Source organism: Rhyacophila brunnea, unplaced genomic scaffold, assembly GCF_057557595.1.
Source record: "Rhyacophila brunnea isolate RB1 unplaced genomic scaffold, BYU_Rbru_1.0 scaffold_16, whole genome shotgun sequence".
NCBI classification, from domain to species: Eukaryota; Metazoa; Arthropoda; class Insecta; order Trichoptera; family Rhyacophilidae; genus Rhyacophila; species Rhyacophila brunnea.
In genome coordinates, this window is record NW_028232816.1 from 8,257,177 (window position 1) to 8,279,172 (window position 21,996).

The following is a 21,996-nucleotide window of genomic DNA, read 5'->3' on the forward strand; positions in this document are numbered from 1 at the left end:
AGGATCTTACGTGCAAATATTGGAAGACCACTTTCAGACTTGTTCTGATGACAGCTTTTAGGCCTATCGGGCCGTTTGACCTGATCGCCACAAATGCCAATTTTGTTGCATTTAAAAAATGCGGGATCTTATTACGAACGTGAATATCTCTTCAAATAGTTGCGTATGTCCGTATTGTTATAGTTTTGTTTTTTATTTTATAAATTTGTTAATTTGAATTATTTATTTTTGTTAATTGACCATGCTTCTCTCTCCCATTTGCACTTTTTTTTAGAAATTTTCTCTAAACTCAGTGAAAGCGGTGACCTTAGTCTTAGGTATCTGCTCCTGAGATATTCCAAGGCATAAAAAAATGCTGGTAATTTATATCCAAACGTAGGGCCACGTGATACGCTTGATTACGACCGAGTGTGGTGAGAGGCGGTTGGCTTGGAGAGGGTCGATATTTGTGTTGATGACCCAGCATTCTGATCCATCTGAAAAGCCTTATGTTGTGCTCCGTTTAAAAGTTTCTGATGCAAAGCCATCTAGGCGGAGGAGTACTTTGGAACCCAAACTACTGGTTGGTTGAGCGACGAGGATTACGGAGAATTTAGTTGACTTCGGGTTGTGACAACTACTTGAGGAGACCAGGGCCCTTTATTGTTGCGCCAAGAGTGATGTGTAAAATGATTTGAGGCTAAGAGTATTTAAATACTTTTGCTTATTTACCATTTCATTGTGGAATATGTGAATAAATACTATAAACATTATTTTCAAGCCACACTGTTTTTTCCATATTTTCTATAGTGAATATGTCATGTGATTTATCTTACTATTCCTAATGACACACTTTTGCTTGGTCTATTGATTGTACGCATATAATAAATCATATATATATACTGGAGGTTTCAGTTTAAAGATTACATTCAAATAATAGCTTAACATCTATTTAGTTTGTCTATCAGAAGTTGTGTTATCCTTCAACATGGCAAAGGTAAATTAATTTTATAATTTTTCTCCACTTCGTACAACTGTTTAATTAAAATTAATGTGGTTTAGTTAATGTTTTCAACATAAGTGAAATTTAAACAATATGTTTAAACCTAACCCAGGTTACCGATAATTTTGGAATTATAGTTAATATGACTATATATTTCGTGTACAAATTATAATACAACCGTTGGTTAAAGGACAAGTATTCAAGTGTTTGACATTAATTATTTTAAAAATTAATATTGTGCTGAAATTATTTGACTGGTGTTATTTCTGCTGACATTTAAATATAAAATTACTTTTGTTACTGCAGGAATATATTATTTAATTATCAGCTGTGAATTTCGAATCATTATTTCAATAATTTAGATTGACCAAACGATAAAGCTTATAGAACAACTTTATCATTGTTAGGAATTTTACTGTAAACCTAAATTGATTGACATTGCATATCGTAGAAATTTTGAATATCGCTTTTTCGTTATTTAAGTAAAAAGTAAATTATCGTTTTTCCTAGACATGGTGGAGATTATATTAAAAAAGCTATTTTTTTACAAGCTGCGGTTATAAGATACTCATCCTTACCATTTGGTATTATACACCAGACACATATTGAAAAATATGTTATAAAAAATTTATGAATCTATTAATTTTGTAAAATTATGTAAGTACTGAAAGTATATAAACAGAAGTTGAATAGAATTTACAAAAATAATTTCAAGATAAAAAGAACTTTTTATATACAACGTTTTTAAATTTTCTGTTGATTCATATAAACTTGACTTGACTAGCTTAAACGATCAAAAAAATTTGTGCTTGATAGAAATACTGAATAATGAAATGTCATTTCATATTAATTTCCATAGTAACGCACGTATATAAATTATTTTATAACTTAGTTGCTAGGACCCCCTAGCAACCAATAATGGTATCGAAATAACTTTTAATACAATACAGAATATCTAAATAATAATTCAATTCTACTTAAAGATGGCTAAAAGTATTAAAAATGTATTGGCATCGTGTTCTGATATATTCTAAAAGTTTAAAATGTCTAGCTAGTCGGGAAGTTAGTTAAAAATCGATTGCAAGATTTGTACCGGACAAACAATCACCGGAAAAATAAGAATACGATCTGAGAAAAACGTTGTAATAATAATAATAACATATTAATATTCTACTCTTTCTTTCAAATCTTCATAAAATAATTTATAATGCTATGTATTTGGTTCTTATAATATTATGTATTTTAGTAATGTTGTCTATTTTTCAACAGTTCCTCACATTTTTCTTTTTGATGGTGACAGTGGTTGGATTTATCAGCGCAGCAGGTTTGTTGAAATATTCTTATAAATATATATTAAATTCTTATATCTCAATACTATATTGTGGACATTGATATACTCTAAAGTAAACCTCTGATATCTTCTTATTTACTGAAAATCATTAAGAAGCTTTCATATTTTTCGACAGTCTTTTTTTATTTCACTGAGAAAAAAAGGTCGAAATTTTTAATCAAATTTCCGTTAATTCTATAAAAATTGTTTTGTTTCTTACTTAGTTTACCTTATGCTTATAAAAATGGCCATACAGTACAACTACATGTACCATAAAAGATATCTTAATCATATTATATTTTAAAACTCTTTGTTGTATTAATTTATGATAAAGACATACTATCTTTTGTGCAAGATTCATCTAGAATAGTATTATTTTAGTATTCTATGTTCATTGGCTAAGATGATAATCGAATATAATACACAAATTTTACTATATTAAATTCGTTTTAAATTTTCAGCTGTCATCCCTGACGACCTGACTCCAGCGGCATCCAACTACTATGATCATGATTATCACTATGGTTATTACGGAAACTATGATCACAAAAATGACTACTACCACGACAAATATTATTATGATCAATACAAGAAATGGTGAACATGGTGACCATTTTAATAATCTTCCAATGAAGTAAACTTTATTGTTTGTAATAAAATGCATGCTGTAATTAATTATTACTGTAAATCAATAAAATTTGGTATTATAATTATTGTTTATGTAAGACTAAATTTTTTTTACTGTTTATGAAAGAAAAAACTTTGAATTGAATGGTCTTCGAATACACGTTCTCCGCTTGCCAGATAAAGCACAAACATGGACCCTACAAACTAACCAGCCCCGCACCACATTTGGTTTTAATTGAGCTTATAATGAGGTCCTACATTTGGCTGTAAATTAGTATCAGTAGTTGTTTACGCTTGGGAATGTCTCAGGAACAGCTACCCAAAACTGAGTTCATCATGCTCTCGAGTGAGCGTAAACTGAGTTTAATGAAAGACGTAATTTAATAAAAGGTGCCATGGGAGAGAAAGGTACGCATACTTTAAAAATAATTGAATTAAATGATATACTTATGAGATACAAGAAACAAAGCTAAAATGCAGGCAAACGAAACTATGTTAAGAGATCTTCACGTCCGCAATAAGACGCCACAATTTTTAAAATGCAATATAGTTGACTTTTATGGCAACCAGGGTGGACAGTCTGAAAGGTCCAAAAGCTGATACCATTATTACAGAAATATTCAAAGTGTGTACTGTGGCGCCATGTCGATAGGCAAGCCATTCTTTGGGGAGCTGCAGGCTATTTTATTTAAGTTACATATGTAATTTATTATATAATAGTCTTAATGCAATACGCTAATACACGATCATATTCGTAGATACATGTATTGGTGCTTGTTTTCTTCAGACGATTGCAAAATGTAACTACTCATCCGCAGTGACCACTTAACCGTTATTTTAGAAAATGGCCCTCTATTATAGCGGCTTACCCGTTAGATTTATTTTTTTATTAAAAACTCTTTACTTTATTTTCTTTAAATTAAAAAAATAAAATAAAAAAGCAATAGGAACCTATTCAAAAAATGTTGCGGATAAATTATAAAAAAAAATCACTGACCGAAAATTTTGATTGGGTAACTTTCGTTTGGTAATGACGAAAAGCTTTATTCATTTTTAGGGTGCAGTAATAGAATTCTTATATACTAGAGCAGCAACCATTTAACGTAAAAGTGATTTTTTTTTAAAAAACATTTGAGTAGTACCTACAGCGATTTAGATTTTTTCAAGTATCATACATTTCAGCTTTCTTTCCCAAGTTGTTTCATCCTCATTACAAATATTAATTACCAAGATATATCATATAATAAAAGTTAAAGTAAACTGTATCTATAAAATCTGTATAAATAAATAAATAAAAAAGCCTTTTTAATTCTTAAAAAACAAAAGTTAATGACAGTTAATTGACTATATCTAATGAATATATATATATATATATATATTCATAATTATCTATTATGCTATACTATCAGATATTATCTATTATGTATATATATATCTATCTATGATTGTATTATCTACTTATTTTCAAGTTTATATAATATTAATTATTATTAATGTTTTTTATTTTGTATAAATAATACTAGTAGATAATGTTTATAAATAAAACAATGATAGATAATTAGTTTGTTTGGTTGGTAAGAACCCTTTTTCGGGTGAAGGCCTCCTCCAAAGAGTCCCACCGGACTCTGTTTTTGGCTATTTGTAGCCAATTTGGGCCCGCTGTCTTTATGATGTCGTCTTGCCATCTCGCATGGGGTCTTTCTCTATAGCGTTTCCCTTTTGGGCCGTTCCATGAAATAATTATTTTTGTCTCATCTCAATATGTATTAATCTTTAATTGTTGAAAATATTGTTATTTATTTTAACATTAAATATTTGTCAATGACCGATCTAAAAACCACGATTTGCCATCATCCTTAAGTAGTTAATACTTACAGGTATATTATATAAATGTGTAACTAACTATTAATTGAGTTAGCATTTACTTGGTAGAATTCCATTTTCATTTCTTGTAACTAAATAAATTGTATTCGTTTAACAAGTTTTTTTTTTCAAAACCAATCAAAAGGTGGTTATCGTCTTTATTTTTAATAAAGAAAATAGTTATTACAAAACTGTATTTATAGAGAGCAATTAGAGAAAGTCCAATATTTTTAGATTATTTTAACGAATATTTTTTTTAGACATTCCCCAATTATTGCTATTGAAAAATTAGGTGTTATGTATATCGATACACATAGCATTTTTTAAATTTTATATAGTACTGGCAGGATCACCCGGCGCTCCCCAGGTGTGGAATGGTTTAATATTTGAAAATAAAAATTCTAAATTTAAAATGTAGAGAGCAAAGGAATGAATTTTAGAGATTTTTATTTTTAACATAATATAGTATATTTTTGTACATGTATTGTATTTAAATAATTTAAAAAGTAGTACATATTCATTTTATTATTTTAAGGCTTTTCTATATTTTATAAATATCCATCCATAATATAAATATCCAATCCATCATTCCAGGGCTTTTCTATATACAATATCTGTGGCTTTTCCATTTGGTGCCAAAATATATAGATTTTTACTACTCCCCACTCTTGATGCCGATAAATACAATTGTTCGTGAGTAAAGCATTCCAATTTAATATGGCAGCACTTTGTCGCTCGTGCCGCGCTGGCTTGGTTGGCTCCCTGCCGATTAGCGATTCAAACATAAATTCATACAAAAACCGTAAAACTATCCCCGGGGTGCAAAGGGTTAAATCTAAAATTCGAGACCCCAACCACTCCGGCTTACCGGCTTCCTTCCACTGTCCAAATTTTGTCGAAATCCGACTGCGCGTGTTTAAATAAAGAAAAACTTTCGTTTTACTATCAAAATTGATGTAGTCATGGAGCAGTTGATCATGTTTTAATTTGTTCAAAAATAATAAAAAAATGCATTATTCATCATACATGAAGAATATGTAGTAGAGACATTATTGAACTATATGAATATTTTAACTAATAATTGTCATTGAAAGGTATTATTATACTTATTTCATAATATTAAATAATAATTACAAGATAAATAGAACTTTTTATGTGCAACGTTTTTAAATTTTCTGTTGAATCATATCAACTTGACTAGCTTAAACGATCAAAAAAAATTGTACTTGATAGAAATAATACTGAAATGTCATGTTGACATGTCATAATGATTTCCATAGTAACGCACGTCTATATTATTAATTTAGTTGCTAGAACCCCAGACCCCTTAGCAGCCAATAATGGTGTTGAAATAACTTTTCATACAAAACAGAATTAACTGAAAATGAATTCAATTCTACTTAAGATGGCTAAAAGTATTAAAAAATGCATTGGCATCGTGTTCTGATATATTCTAAAAGTTTCAATTGTCTAGCTAGTCGGGAAAATAGTTAAAAATACATTGCAAGATTTGTACCGGACAAAGAACCACCGGATAATTAAGAATACGAGCTAAGAAAAACGTTGTAGGTAATAATAAAAATAATAGTAACATATGATACGATATTAATGTTTAAGGGATATATTAATTAATAACAATTTATTAAGTATAAAATGCTTTTTTAGAATAAATTTTCTAAACTCCTCTGATTGGGTGAAAATGACATATATCATTGTCGGATAAATCGACATACGTACCTAAACATACAATTATAAGCAAAAAAGTGACAAAAAGTTATTGATCGAGTAGGATACCTACCAAAGACATTCTGCTGTCTACAGAAGAAGATGATTGTGCGTGTATTTATTATAATAACATGTACACAATCTATAAATGTGAAGAGACATGACTAAGATCAGTTAAATATGGAAAACGGGCTCATGCTGATTGTACTGGTTTATATTAAAAAAAAAACCCAAATTAATTTCTGTTATATTATTTGGTCTTCATTTTATCCACTATCGAGGAATCCACCATTCGACAGATAGTGGGTTTTATAATATTGTCATCGAAAATTTCTGTTGACACAGAATTACTTGTACACGCTGTTCAAAAATATTAAAGTTATATATTTTATTTTTATGCATAATAAAATAAAATAAAAGTACAATATAGTACATATTATTGTAAAAAATATATGATTTTGAAAAACTTTGAAAAAAAATCCTAAAAATAATAGTCCAACTAGGGCTTAAGCTCACATATGTCACTTTCTGGGAGTATTAGAGTATTAATCTATCGATGTATTTACAAATCGTGCAAAATATTGCTGATACCAAAGTTATATCTAATAAAGATACTCATTCATTCATTCTTGGCTCCAAATATTGTTCGTAGGATCTTACGTGCGAATATTGGAAAACCGCTTTCAGACTTGTTCTGATGACAGCTTTTAGGCTTATCGGGCCGTTTGACCTGATCGCCACAAATGCCAATTTTGTTGCATTTAAAAAATGCGGGATCCTATTACGAACGTGAATATCTCTTCAAATAGTTGCGTATGTCCGTATTGTTATAGTTTTGTTTTTTATTTTATAAATTTGTTAATTTGAATTATTTATTTTTGTTAATTCACCATGCTTCTCTCTCCCATTTGCACTTTTTTTTAGAAATTTTCTCTAAACTCAGTGAAAGCGGTGACCTTAGTCTTGGGTATCTGCTCCTGAGATATTCCAAGGCGTAAAAAAAATGCTGATAATTTATATCCAAACGTAAGGCCAAGTGATGCGCTTGATTATGACCGAGTGTGGTGAGGGGCGGTTGGTTTGGAGAGGGTCGATGTTTGTGTTGATGACCCAGCATTCTGATCCATATGAAAATCCTTATGTTGTGTTCCGTTTAAAAGTTTCTGATGCAAAGCCATCTAGGCGGAGGAGTACTTGGAAACTCAAACTACTGGTTGGTTGAGTGACTAGAATTGCGGAGAATTTATTTGAATACGGGTTATGACAACTACTTGAGGAGACCAGGGCCCTTTATGGGGGGTTGCGCCAAGAGTGATGTGTAAAATGATTTGAGGCTAAGAGTATTTAGATACTTTTGCTTATTTACCATTTCATTGTGGAATATGTGAATAAATACTATAAACATTATTTTCAAGCCACACTGTTAATCCACATTTTCTATAGTGAATGTGTCATGTGATATTTCTAACTATTCTTAATGAGACTCTTTTGCTTGATCTATTGATTGTACGCATATAATAAATCATATATATACTGGAGGTTTCAGTTTAAAGATTACATTTAAATTATAGCTTAACATCTATTCAGTTTGTCTATCAGAAGTTGTGTTATCCTTCAACATGGCAAAGGTAATTTTTCTCTACTTCGTACAAAAATAAAATTAATGTGGTATAGTTAATGTTTTTAACATAAGTGCAATTTTAACAATATATTTAAACCTAACACAGGTTACTGATAATTTTGGAATTTTAGTTAATATGACAATATATTTCGCGTAGAAATTATAATACAACCGTTGGTTATAAGACTAGTATTCAAGTATTTGATATTAATTATTTAAAAAAATTATATTGTGCTGAAATTATTTAACTGGTGTTATTTGTGCTGACATTTAAACATAAAATTATTTTAGTTGCAGCAGGAATATATTATTTAAGGGGGGACAGGCTCAGCGTAGGTCAAAATGCATTTTATTGCATTTTCAAACCATGATCCTGGACATTCCTTAAACGCTGTAGATAATCTATTTATATGATTTAGAAACCTTATTATCCTTTATAATAATTTTAAACATTTTATGACTGCAAAAAGTATTTTTATTACATCAAATAGTGTTCTTTTAAACCTCTCGCTCTAATGTTTTAGAATATAGTCATATTTCAGTACATGAATGTGCAGCGGTGTTAAGATTTTTTACATTTATTAATTTTTAAACGCATTTATAAAACCATTAGTATAATTTATGACGAGATAATTTTTGTAAAATATTTATGATAAAAAAATATATTGATAATCTCTGTGATCCCAAATTTGACAATAATTAGGCATTTTATTATTCAAAAAATGGGCAAGATTAACACATTTGAAGATAATTCTAAAGATAATAATTATAAGCTATGTTTTTGACCATTCAAGTGTAATAAATATTCTACGAATAATGATTGCTTCGTAATAATTATTGACCTAAGTATAAGGTAGTGTTTTTTTGAAATACGCCATTTCTTTTGTCATTACCTCGTGGTTAAGCTACAACATACGGCCGTATCAATAAATTGACAAACTAAAATTACTAAATTACTAAACTAAATATAAAAGATAATAAGGCTTCAAAATTATAAAAATAGATTATCTATAACGTTTAAGGTATGTCCAGGATCATGCTTTGAAAATAGAAAAAAAATTCCATTTTGACCCACGCTGAGCACGCCGCTCTTAATATCAGCTGTGAATTTCGAATCATTATTTCAATAATTTGGATTGACCAGACGAAAAAGCTTACAGAACAACTTTATCATTGTTAGGAAATTATTAATTTTACTGTTAACATAAATTGATTTACATTGAATATCGTAGAAATTGTAAATATCGCTTTTTTGTTATATAAATTACCGTTTTTCCTAGACACGGTGGAGATTATATTAATAAGTTATTTTTACAACCTGCGGTTATTACATACTCATACTAACTAATTCGTCAATACACCAAACACATTGAAAAATATGTTATAAAATTTTATGAATGTATTAATTTTGTAAAATTATGTACGTACTAAAAGTTAATAAATAGAAGTGTAATAGAATTTACAAAAATAACATATTAATATTCTACTCTTTCTTTCAAATCTTCATAACATAATTTATAATGTTTTGTATTTGGTTCTTATAGTATTATGTATTTTAGTAATTTTGCCTATTTTTCACAGTTCCTCACATTTTTCTTTTTGATGGTGACAGTGGTTGGATTTATCAGCGCAGCAGGTTTGTTTAAATATTCTTATAAATATATATAAAATTCTTATATTATCTCAATACTATTTTGTGGATATTAAAATACTCTAAAGTGAGCCTCTGATATCTTTTTATTTACTGGAAATCATGAAGAAGCTTTCATATTTTTATAGTCTTTTTTTTATATCACTCAGAATTTTTTTTCTAAAGACTTATAGAAAGTTGAATTTTTCGTTTATCCTATCAAAATTGTTTTGTTTCTTATCCTGTTTACTCTATGCTCACAAACATGGATACACAGCACAACTACATATGCCATGAAAGATATCTTAATCATATTATATTTTCAAACTCTTTATTTTATTAATTTATGATAAAAACATACTATCTTTTATGCAAGATTCATCTAGGAATAGTATTATTTTAGTATACTATGTTCATTGGCTAAAATTAAAATCGAATATAACACACAAATTTACTATATTAAATTCGTTTTAAATTTTCAGCGGTCATCCCTGACGACCTGACTCCAGCGGCAGCCAACTACTATGATCATGATTATCACTATGGTTATTACGGAAACTATGATCACAAGAATGACTACTACCACGACAAATATTATTATGATCAATACAAGAAATGGTGAACATGGTGACCATTTTAAAAATCTTCCAACGAAGTTTGTAGTATAATGCATGCTGTTATTAATGGTTAATTTATTTTATTACTGTAAATCATTAAAAAACATATAACTTCAATCTGGTTTTATAATTATTGTTTATGTAATGACAACCATTTTTTTACTGTTCATGAAAGAAAAAACTTTGAATTGAGTGGTCTTTAAATACCCGTACTACGCTTGCCAGATAAAACACAAACATGGATTTATGAGGTCCTACATTTGGCTGTAAAGTACCCGTAGTTGTTTTAACGCCTGGGAATATCTCAGGAACAGCTACCCATGACTGAGGTGGTCAGGCTCTCAAGTCAGCGTTAACTGAGTTTAATGAAAGACATAATTTAATAAAAAGTGCCATGGGAGAGAAAGGTACGCATACTTTAAAAATAATTGAATTAAATGATATTACTTATGAGATACAAAAAAACAAGCTAAAATTCAGGCAAACATAAATATGTGAAGAGATCTTCATTATAATTGACCTTTGTGGCGACTAGGGTGGACAGTTCGAATGGTCCAACAGCAGTATTCAAAGCGTGTTGAAACTTTCACCGATAGTTTAATCATAGTTGGCTTCCAGATAGTTATGTAGAAATAGTCTAATAAGTAAAAGGGTTTTTAAAACACGAATCGTATAAAGCAGGCGTGCTCATCTCGGGCGATCTAGTAATGCGCCCCGTCTTTAAAAACCCAGTCATTTAGGAATCATATGGTAAAAAAGTGAATTTTTGCTTTACTGTCAAAATGGTGTAGTCATGGTGCAGATGATCATGTTTCAATTTGTTCAAAAATAATAAACGATGCATTATTCAACATACATGAAGAATATGCAGTAGAGACATTATTGAACCATATGCATATTTTAAGTACTAATTGTCATTGAAAGGTGATATTATACTTATTTCATAATATTAAATAAAAATAAAAATAATAGTTAACATTTACGATATTAATATTCAATGGTGATATAAATTAGAGGAGAGCTATGACGCGAATAAATTGTGACGCGGGCTAATAATTAATAATACACGCAATTTGGCAAGTACATAAGTATAACCTCACCTTTTTTTCTCTATCAGCAACGTGATGTCACCCCGACTGCCACTGCGCCCAACACACCTAACCCAACAGGAGGACCACTAAAGGTGGTGTTGTGTCGAGTCAAGGATAAAGGAAGGAAGGTGACTCAGAGGTCAGTGATTGAAACAAATATTTATTCATATATATGTTTATTTAATAAAGTGATTACAATTCATCGTGACCGCCTGCTCCACTGTAGTCTGTCCACTGGAGGTTTCAGTTTAAAGATTACAATCAAATTATAGTTTGACATCTATTCAGTTTGTCTATCAGAAGTTGTGTTATCCTTCAACATGGCAAAGGTAAATTAATTTTATAAATTTTCTTTCTTTTATACAATTATATAATTAAAATGAACATGATTTTGTTAATGTCTTTAACATAAGTGAAATTATTTGAACAACATAGAACCGCTATTTACCCGTTAGATTTGTTTTTATACTTAAAAATCTTTATTTTATATTTTCTTTAAAATCTTGGAAAAAAAACAAAAAAACATTATTCAAAAAATACTCCGCATATATAAATAAATCTCTGACCTCAAATTTTGAAAGGGTAACTTTTCTTTGGTAACGACGAAAAGCTTTATTCATTTTTAGGGCGCAGTAATAGAATTGTTGTACACTAGAGCAGGAATCAGCAACCATTTAACGCAAAAGTGCTTTTAAAAAAACAAAAAAAACATTTGAGTAGTACTTAAGCGATTTAGATTTTTTCAAGTATCATAAATTTAAGCTTTCTTTTCCTAGTTGTTTCATCCATATTGCAAATATTAATTATCAAGATATAACATATTATAAAAGTTAAAGTAAGTTGTATCTATAAAATATGAATCTTTAATTGTTGAAAATATTTTTACTTATTTTAACATTCAATATTTGTCAATGACCGATCCAAAAAGTCACAATTTGCCATCATCCTTAAGTAGTTAATACTCACGGGTGTATTAAATAAATGTGTAACTAAATAAACGAGTTTTTTTTCAAAACCAATCAACAGGTAGTTATCGCCTTTATTTTTAAAGAAAAAAGTTATTACAAAATTGTATTTATGGACAGCAATTAGAGCAAGTCCAATATTTTTAAATTATTTTAACGAATATTTTTATAGACATTCCCCAGTTATTGCTATTGGAAATTTAAGGGTTATGTATATCGATACACATTGCATTTTTTAAATTTAATATAGTATACAATCATTGTTACAATATACTCTTATATTCAAAGTGCTCTAAATTTATAGTCTTCATATATCCTTCTTCCAAAATGCAAGCTTTTTTGTTACCGTGTTGAAACATTCACCGATAGTTTAATCATAATTGGCTTCCAGATAGTTATGTAGAAATAGTCTAGTAAGTAAAAGGGTTTTTAAAGCACGAATCGTATAAAGCAGGCGTGCTCATCTCGGGGGATCTAGTAATGCGCCCCCTTTTTTTTTTCCTTCCTTTATCCTTGACTCGACACAACACCACCTTTAGTGGTCCTCCTGTTGGGTTAGATGTGTTGGGCGCAGTGGCAGTCGGGGTGACATCACGCTACTGATAGAGAAAAAAAGGTGAGGTTATATGGAAAAAAAAGATGATTGATTATGCGGTTATTAGATACTTGTTTTACCCATTGGGTCCATAGACCAGATCAAACACAAATCGAAAAATATATTAGGTATATACCTTTCATTTATTTTGTAAAATTATTTACTAAGAGTTTATAAACAATTAGAGTATCGTTAAATTGAATAGAATTTAAAAAAATTAACATATTAGTATTCTGATCTTTTTTTAAAATCTTACTAAAATAATCTATAAAACTGTGTACTTAATTGGTTCTTAAAATATTATGTATTTGAGTAATTATGATTTTTTTTTTCAAGAGTTCCTCACATTTTTCTTTTTGATGGTGGCAGTAGTTGGATTTATCAGCGCAGAAGGTTTGTTAAAATATTCTTATAAACATATCATATAACATTCTTATATCTCAATACTATATTGTGGAAATCAAAATACTCTCAAGTGAATCTCTAATATCTTATTATTCACTGGAATACATAAAGAAGTTTTCATATTTTCAACAGTCTTTTTTTTATTTCACTGAGAATTTATTTTCTAAAGACTTTTTTAAAGTTGGAATTTCTGTTAATCGTATCAAAATTGTTTTGTTTCTTATCCTGTTTACTTAATTCACACAAAAATAGCTACACAGTACAACTACATGTGCTATGGAAGATATTTTAATCATATTATATTTTAAAACTCTTTCTTGTATTAATTTATAATAAAGACATTAAATCATCTGCATAGGTTCTATCATTTATGCAAGATTCATCTAGGAATGTCTGATAGTATTGTTTTAGTATAATATTATGTTCATTGGTTAAGATTAGAATCTAATGTAACACACAAATTTAACTAGGTATATTAAATTCGTTTTAAATTTTCAGCGGTCATCCCTGACGACCTGACTCCAGCGGCAGCTAACTACTATGATCATGATTATCACTATGGCTATTACGGAAACTATGATCACAAGAATGACTACTACCACGACAAATATTATTATGATCAATACAAGAAATGGTGAACATGGTGACCATTTTAATAATCTTCCAACGAAGTAAACTTTATTGTTTGTAATATAATGCAAACTGTAATTAATGGTTAATTTATTTTATTACTGTAAATCCGGAGAAAGTTGATTGAGGATTACTCTATTGTCTACTCAGGTCAGGAGCAATACCATCGCCATTGATGTCAAAGAGAGCGGCCCGTTGCCTCGTGAAATGGGAACCAATCTCGGAGAGACTGATACGTGCCTCCTTCAAGACGCCTGGTAGCTCCTTGACCGTCTTTCAGTGCTACGCCCCCACTGAGAATGCCGACGCGCAGACAAAGGATGCTTTCTACGATTCTCTCCACGCGGCAGTCTCCGCCATCCCCCGAAGAGACCGCGTGATTGTAATGGAGAATTATTATGCGAGCTGTAATTAATGGTTTATTTATTTTATTACTGTAAATCAATAAAAGAACATAATATATCTTAAATTTGGTTTAATAATTATTGTTTATGTAACATTTTCACAACAAAATCTTGGAAAAAAAACAAAAAAACATTTATCAAAAAATACTGCGCATATATAAATTAATCTCTGACCTCAAATTTTGATAGGGTAACTTTCGTTTGGTAACGACGAAAAGCTTTATTCATTTTTAGGGTGCAGTAATAGAATTCTTATACACTAGAGCAGGAATCAGAAACCATTTAACGCAAAAGAGCTTTTTTTTTAAAAAAAACATTTGAGTAGTACCTACAGCGATTTAGATTTTTTCAAGTATCATAAATTTCAGCTTTTTTTCAAAAGTTGTTTCATCCCTATTGCAAATAATATTTACCAAGATATATTATATTGTAGAAGTTAAAGTAAGCTGTATCTATAAAATATGTATTAATCTTTAATTGTTGAAAATATTGGGATTTATTATAACAATAAATATTTGTCAATGACCGATCCAAATAGCCGCGATTTGCCATCATCTACTACACTTAAGTTACTATCTTAAGGTACTATAATATATTAATACATCCGTGAGTATTAACTCACGGATGTATTAAGTATATAAATGTGTAGCTAAATAAATTGTATTTGAAAAACGAGTTTTTTTTTAAAACCAATCAACAGTTGGTTATCGTCTTTATTTTTAATAAAGAAACTAGTTATTACAAAATTGTATTTATAGAGAGCAATTAGAGCAAGTCCAGAATTTTTTGATTATTTTAACGAATATTTTTTAGACATTCACCAATTATTGCTATTGAAAATTTAATGGTTTCGTATATCGATAAACATTGCTTTTTAAAAATTTTATATAGTATAAATTATGGTTACAATATACTCTTATATTCAAAGTGCTCTAAATTTATAGTCCGCATATATCCTTCTTCCAAAATGCAAGCTTTTTTGTTACCTTGTTGAAACTTTCACCGATAGTTTCTTCATAGTCAGCAGATAGTTATGTAGAAATAGTCTAATAAGTAAAAAAGTTTTAAAAGCACGAATCGTATAAAGCAAGCGTGCTCATCCCGGGGATCTAAAAATGCGCCCCCGTCTTTGAAAACCCAGTTATTTAGGAATTATGTGGTAAAACAAAGGCAACCTTTGGTTTACTGTCAAAATGGTGTAGTCATGGTGCAGTTGATCATGTTTTAATTTGTTCAAAAATAATAAAACGATGCATTATTAATTCATACATGAAGAATATGTAGTAGAGACATTATTGAACCATATGAATATTTTAACTGCTAATTGTCATTGAAAGGTATTATTATATTTATTTCATAATATTTAATAAAAAAAATAGTTAACTAATTTTACGATATTAATATTCAAAGGTGATATAAATTAATAACAATTTATTGAGTATAAAATGCTTACTTAAAATAAATTTTCTAAACTCCTGTGATTGTGTTAAAATGACATAAGTACATAATTGTCGGTTAAATCGACATACGTACCTTAACATAAAATTATAAGCAAACAAAGTGACAAAAAGTTATTGATCGAAAAGGGCACCTACTAAAGACATTCTACTGTCAACAGAAGAAGAAGATTGTGCGTGTATTTATTATAATAACAATATTATGTACACAATCTATAAATGTGAAGAGACATGACTAAGATCAGTTAAATGTGGAAAATGGGCTCGTGCTGATTGTGCTGGTTTATATTTAAAAAAACCCAAATTAATTGCTGTTACATTATTATTTTGGTCTTCATATTATCCACTATCGAGGAATCCATCATGTGACAGAAAGTGGGTTTTGTAATATTGTCATCAAAAAATTCAGTTGAAACAGAATTACTCGTACACGCTGTTCAAAACATATTAAAGTTATATATTGTATTTTTTTTCTGACCATGTCCGATCCTAATAGGATCATATGGGCCTCCACAGAGTAGAGGTTTGTATTAACAGATTTTGTTTTTTTACGAGAAATAGATGTCTTGCACCGTGGTATATGCATAATAAAATAAAAGTACAATAAACTACATATCGTAGAAAATATATCATTTTGAAAAACTTCGAAAAAAAAATCCTAGAAATAATAGTAGGACTAACTAGGGCTTAAGCTCACATCTGTCACTTTCTGGAAGTTTTAGAGTATTAACCTATCGATTAATGTACAAATCGTGTGAATTATTGCTGATACCAAAGTTTTATCTAAAATAGGAACTTCAAATTATTTTTAATCAGAATTTTTTTTTAAGTATTTCCAAATTTCTCGTCGATTTCGAGATTGTAACATAAGCGCCACAAATAATTTTTATTCTTGGTTCCAAATATTTTTCTTAGAATCTTCCATGCGAATATTGGAAGACCGCTTTTCGACTTGTTCTGATGACAATCTGTTTAATCAGCTTTTGGGCCTATCGGGCCGTTGGTTACATGTAAGTTGTACATATGCACTTCATCGTGGGACACTTATTCGTGCGCCGCAGTACGTGAAACATGAGTTCGTATACAATTTATCAAATGACGAATTTTTCGTTGAACATTTTCACCGTGGAATACATTTGTACGTATCTTACAAAATGCGGCGATAGTTTGCAAATAGTACTGTTCCAATTAGATTAACCCAAACTTAACCAAATCTAACATTACCTAACCTAACCTAGTAAAGACAGCTCATAAAATTCGCCACATCTTGTAGCATACGTACAAATGTATTCCACGGTGAAATGTTTAACGAAGAACTCGTAATTTGATTAAATGTTACACGAACTCACGTTTCACGTACTTGCGACGCACGAATAAGACAAGTGTCCTGCGATGAAATGTTTACGTACATATTTCCGAATATGCGCGCCATTCGGTCTGATCGCCACAAATGCCAATTTTGTTGCATTTAAAAAATGCGGGATCCTATTGCGAACGTGAATATCTCTTCAAATAGTTGTGTATTTGTCCGTATTGTTTTAGTTTTGTTTTTTATTTTATAAATTTGTTAATTAGAATAATTTATTTTTGTTAATTCACTATGCTTCTCTCTCCCATTTTCACTTTTTAGTAGAAAGTTTCTCTTAACTCAGTGAAAGCGGTGACCTTAGTCTTGGGTATCTGCTCCTGAGATAATCCAAGGCGTAAAAAAAATGCTGATGATTTATATCCAAACGTAGGGCCACGTGATACGCTTGATTACGACCGAGTGTGGTGAGGGGCGGTTGGTTTGGAGAGGGTCGGTATTTGTGTTGATGACCCAGCATTCTGATCCATCTGAAAATCCTTATGTTGTGTTCCGTTTAAAAGTTTCTGATGCAAAGCCATCTAGGCGGAGGAGTACTTGGAAACTCAAACTACTGGTTGGTTGAGTGACGAGGATTGCGGAGAATTTATTTGTTATGACAACCACTTGAGGAGACCAAGGCCCTTTATGGGGGGTTGCGTCACGAGTGATGTGTAAAAATGATTTGAGTCTAAGAGTATTTAAATACTTTTGCTTATTTACCATTTCATTGTGGAATATGTGAATAAATACTATAAACATTATTTTCAAGCCACACTGTTTTTCCATATTTTCTATAGTGAATGTGTGTGTAATGTGATTTATATTACTATTCCTAATGACACTCTTTTGCTTGATCTATTGCTTGTACGCATATAATAAATCATATATATACTGGAGGTTTCAGTTTAAAGATTACATTCAAATTATAGCGCAACATCTTCAGTTTGTCTATCAGAAGTTGTATTATCCTTCAACATGGCAAAGGTAAATTAAATTTATAATTTTTCTCCACTTCGTACAACTGTTTAATTAACATTAATGTGGTTGAGTTAATGTTTTTAACAATATGTTTGAACCTAACCCAGGTTACTGATAATTTTCGAATTCTAGTTAATATGAGAGTATATTTCGTATACAAATTATAATATAGCCGTTGGTTAAAGGACTAGTATTCAAGTGTTTGATATTAATTATTTTAAAAAATAACATTGTGCCGAAATTATTTAACTGGTGTTATATATTATATTTTATACTTACATATAAAATTACTTTAGTAACTGCAGAAATATATTATTTAATATTAGCTGCGAATTTAGAATTATTATTTCAATAATGTAGATTGACCAAACGAAAAAACAAAAAACAACTTTATTATTGTTAGGAAATTATTAATTTTACTTATAACATAAATTGATTTATATTGAATATCATAGAAATATTAAATATCGCTTTTTCGTTATTAAAGTAAAAAGCAAATTACCGTTTTTCCTAGGCACGGTGGAGATTATATTAAAAAGTTATTTTTTACAAGCTGCAGTTATAAGATACTCATCTTAACCATTTGGTCAATACACCAGACACACATTGAAAAGTATGTTATAAAAATTGTATGAATGTATTAATTTTGTAAAATTATGTAAGTACTAAAAGTTTATTAACAGAAGTTGAATGGAATTTACAAAAATAATTACAAGATAAAAGAACTTTTTATATACAACGTTTTATCGAGTACGAATCATATAAACTTGACTTGAGTAGCTTAAACGATCAAAAAAATTTGTACTTGATAGAAATACTGAATAATGAAATGTCATTTCATATTCATTTCCATAGTAACGCACGTATATATTATTTAATAATTTAGTTGCTAGGACCCCCTAGCAACCAATAACGGTAACGAAATAACTTTTTATACAAAACAGAATTAACTAAAAATTAATTCAATTCTACTTAAAGATGCCTAAAAGTATTAAAAAATGCATTGGCATCGTGTTCTGATTTATTCTAAAAGTTTCAAATGTCTAGCGGGTCGGGTCTAGTCGGGAAGTTAGTTAAAAATCGATTGCAAGATTTGTACCGGACAAACAACCACTGGACAAATAAGAATACATCTAAGAAAAACGTTGTAATAATAATAATAACATATTAATATTCTACTCTTTATTTCAAATCTTCATAAAATAATTTATAATGATATGTATTTGGTTCTTAGAGTATTATGTATTTTAGTAATTTTGTCTATTTTTCAACAGTTCCTCACATTTTTCTTTTTGATGGTGACAGTGGTTGGATTTATCAGCGCAGCAGGTTTGTTAAATATTCTTATAAAAATATATAAAATTCTTATATCTCAATACTATATTGTAGACATTAAAATACTATAAAGTGAGCCTCTGATATCTTATTATTTACTATAAATCATGAAGAAGCTTTCATATTTTTCAACAGCCTTTTTTTATTTCACTGAGAATTTTTTTCTAAAGACTTATAAAAAGTTGAAATTTTCGTTATTCTTATCAAAATAGTTTTGTTTCTTATCCTGTTTACTTTATTCACACAAAAATGGCTACACAGAACAACTACATGTGCCATGAAAGATATCTTAATCATATTATAATAATTTATGATAAAGAAATACTATATTTTATGAAAGATTCATCCAGGAATGGCTTAGTATTATTTAAATATACTATGTTTATTGGCTAAGATTAGAATAGAATATAACCGACAAATTTACCTATATTAAATTCGTTTGATTTTTTCAGCGGTCGTCCCTGACGACCTGACTCTAGCAGCAGCCAACTACTATGATCATGATTATCACTATGGCTATTACGGAAATTATGATCACAAGAATGACTACTACCACGACAAATATTATTATGATCAATACAAGAAATGGTGAACATGGTGACCATTTTAATAATCTTCCAACGAAGAAAACTTTATTGTTTGTAATATAATGCAAGCTGTAATTAATGGTTAATTTATTTTATTACTCCAAATCAATAAAAAACACATGACTTAAATCTGGTTTTATAATTATTGTTTATGTATGCACCACATTTGGTTTTGATTGAGCTTATCATGAGGTCATACGTTTGGCCGTAAAGTATAAGAAGTTGTTTACGGCTGAGAATGTCTCAGGAACAGCTACTTAAAACTGAGGTGGTCAGGCTCTCAAGTGAGCGTTAACTGAGTTTAATGAAAGACATAATTTAATAAAAAGTGCCATAGGAGAGCAAGGCACAGAGACTTAACAATAATAAATAAATTTTATGATAGTATATTAGTTTTTTAAAATGCAATATAATCGACTTTTGTGGAAACCAGGGTGGACAGTCCGAAGGGTCCAACAGCTGACTATTATATATTATTACAGTAGTATTCAAAGTGTTTACTGTGGCGCCATGTCGATAGGCAAGCCATTCCTAGGGGAACTACAGGCTGTTTTATTTTAAGTTATATATGTAATTTATTCTATATATAGTCTTAATACAATACGCAACTACTCATCCGCAGTGACCACTTATCCGTTATTTTAGAAAATGGCCCTCTATTATAGCGGGGTATCCGTTATTAAAAATATTAAAAAAAAAAAATTGGGCCAAGATTTGAACCTTGAGGAACACCAGAGTTTGTTATAAAAATCCGCGATTCATTCCCATGGTAATCAACAAATTGACGATGATTTTTCATACATGAAGACTATGTAGTAGAGACATTATTGAACCATATGAATATTTTAACTACTAATTGTCATTGAAAGGTATTATTATCTTTATTTCATAATATTAAAAAAATAAAATTATTAGTTAACATATTATCTCCTTTATATTATTATCCTAAGAGATTTTGAAAAACGCACCAATTTTTTTATTTAAATAGCGTTTTGTTGATTTTTACACTATTTCAATTCATTTTTAAGAGTCCCGAATTTACTTCCATTTGAATCCGGCACAATGTGATAAAACTCGACTCAATCACAGATAATATCATTTTTAAATCGCGTTTTCTATCTGTCACCATACATTTTCGCTACTTTACTGTCTATTTACCGTAAATTAATTATAATGTCGCTTAATACTTTCTATATAATCGATATTTCACAAATCTAGATTACTATTCCACGAAACTATTCAAATCTGTAAGAGGTACATTGGTGTACTATGAGTCTTAAGAATAAATAAATGCATATTTCCTCACTAATTACTACAAAATTATAATCTAAAACGACGTCACTGTCTTTTATCTGTCAAACTAATAGACTAATGATTGTCAATTGTTTTCGCCTATAACAAGTTCATTTGACGTGTCAGAATTCAAATTTAAAATTTGCAGGAATAATCGAAAAAATGTGACATTTTAATTAGCATTAATTAATTAAGTTAATTACTATTAATTACAAATTATATTTTTAATCTCTATGTATATAAAAATCTCGTGTCACGGTGTTTGTGGTCGCACTCCTCTGAAACGGCTCGACCGATTTTTATGATTTTTTTTTATGTATATTTATTAGGTATGAGAATAGGTCGTAAAGTATATTTTATACCGCTAGGTGATTAGGGTATCTCTATCCAGAAAAAAAATCTTTTATTTTTTTGACAATTTTTTTTTTGTATTTTTTTTATTTAGCATCAAAAAATACCGATAACCCCAAATTTTCATTCTCCTACCCCCACCCTCCTATTTTTTAATCGTGA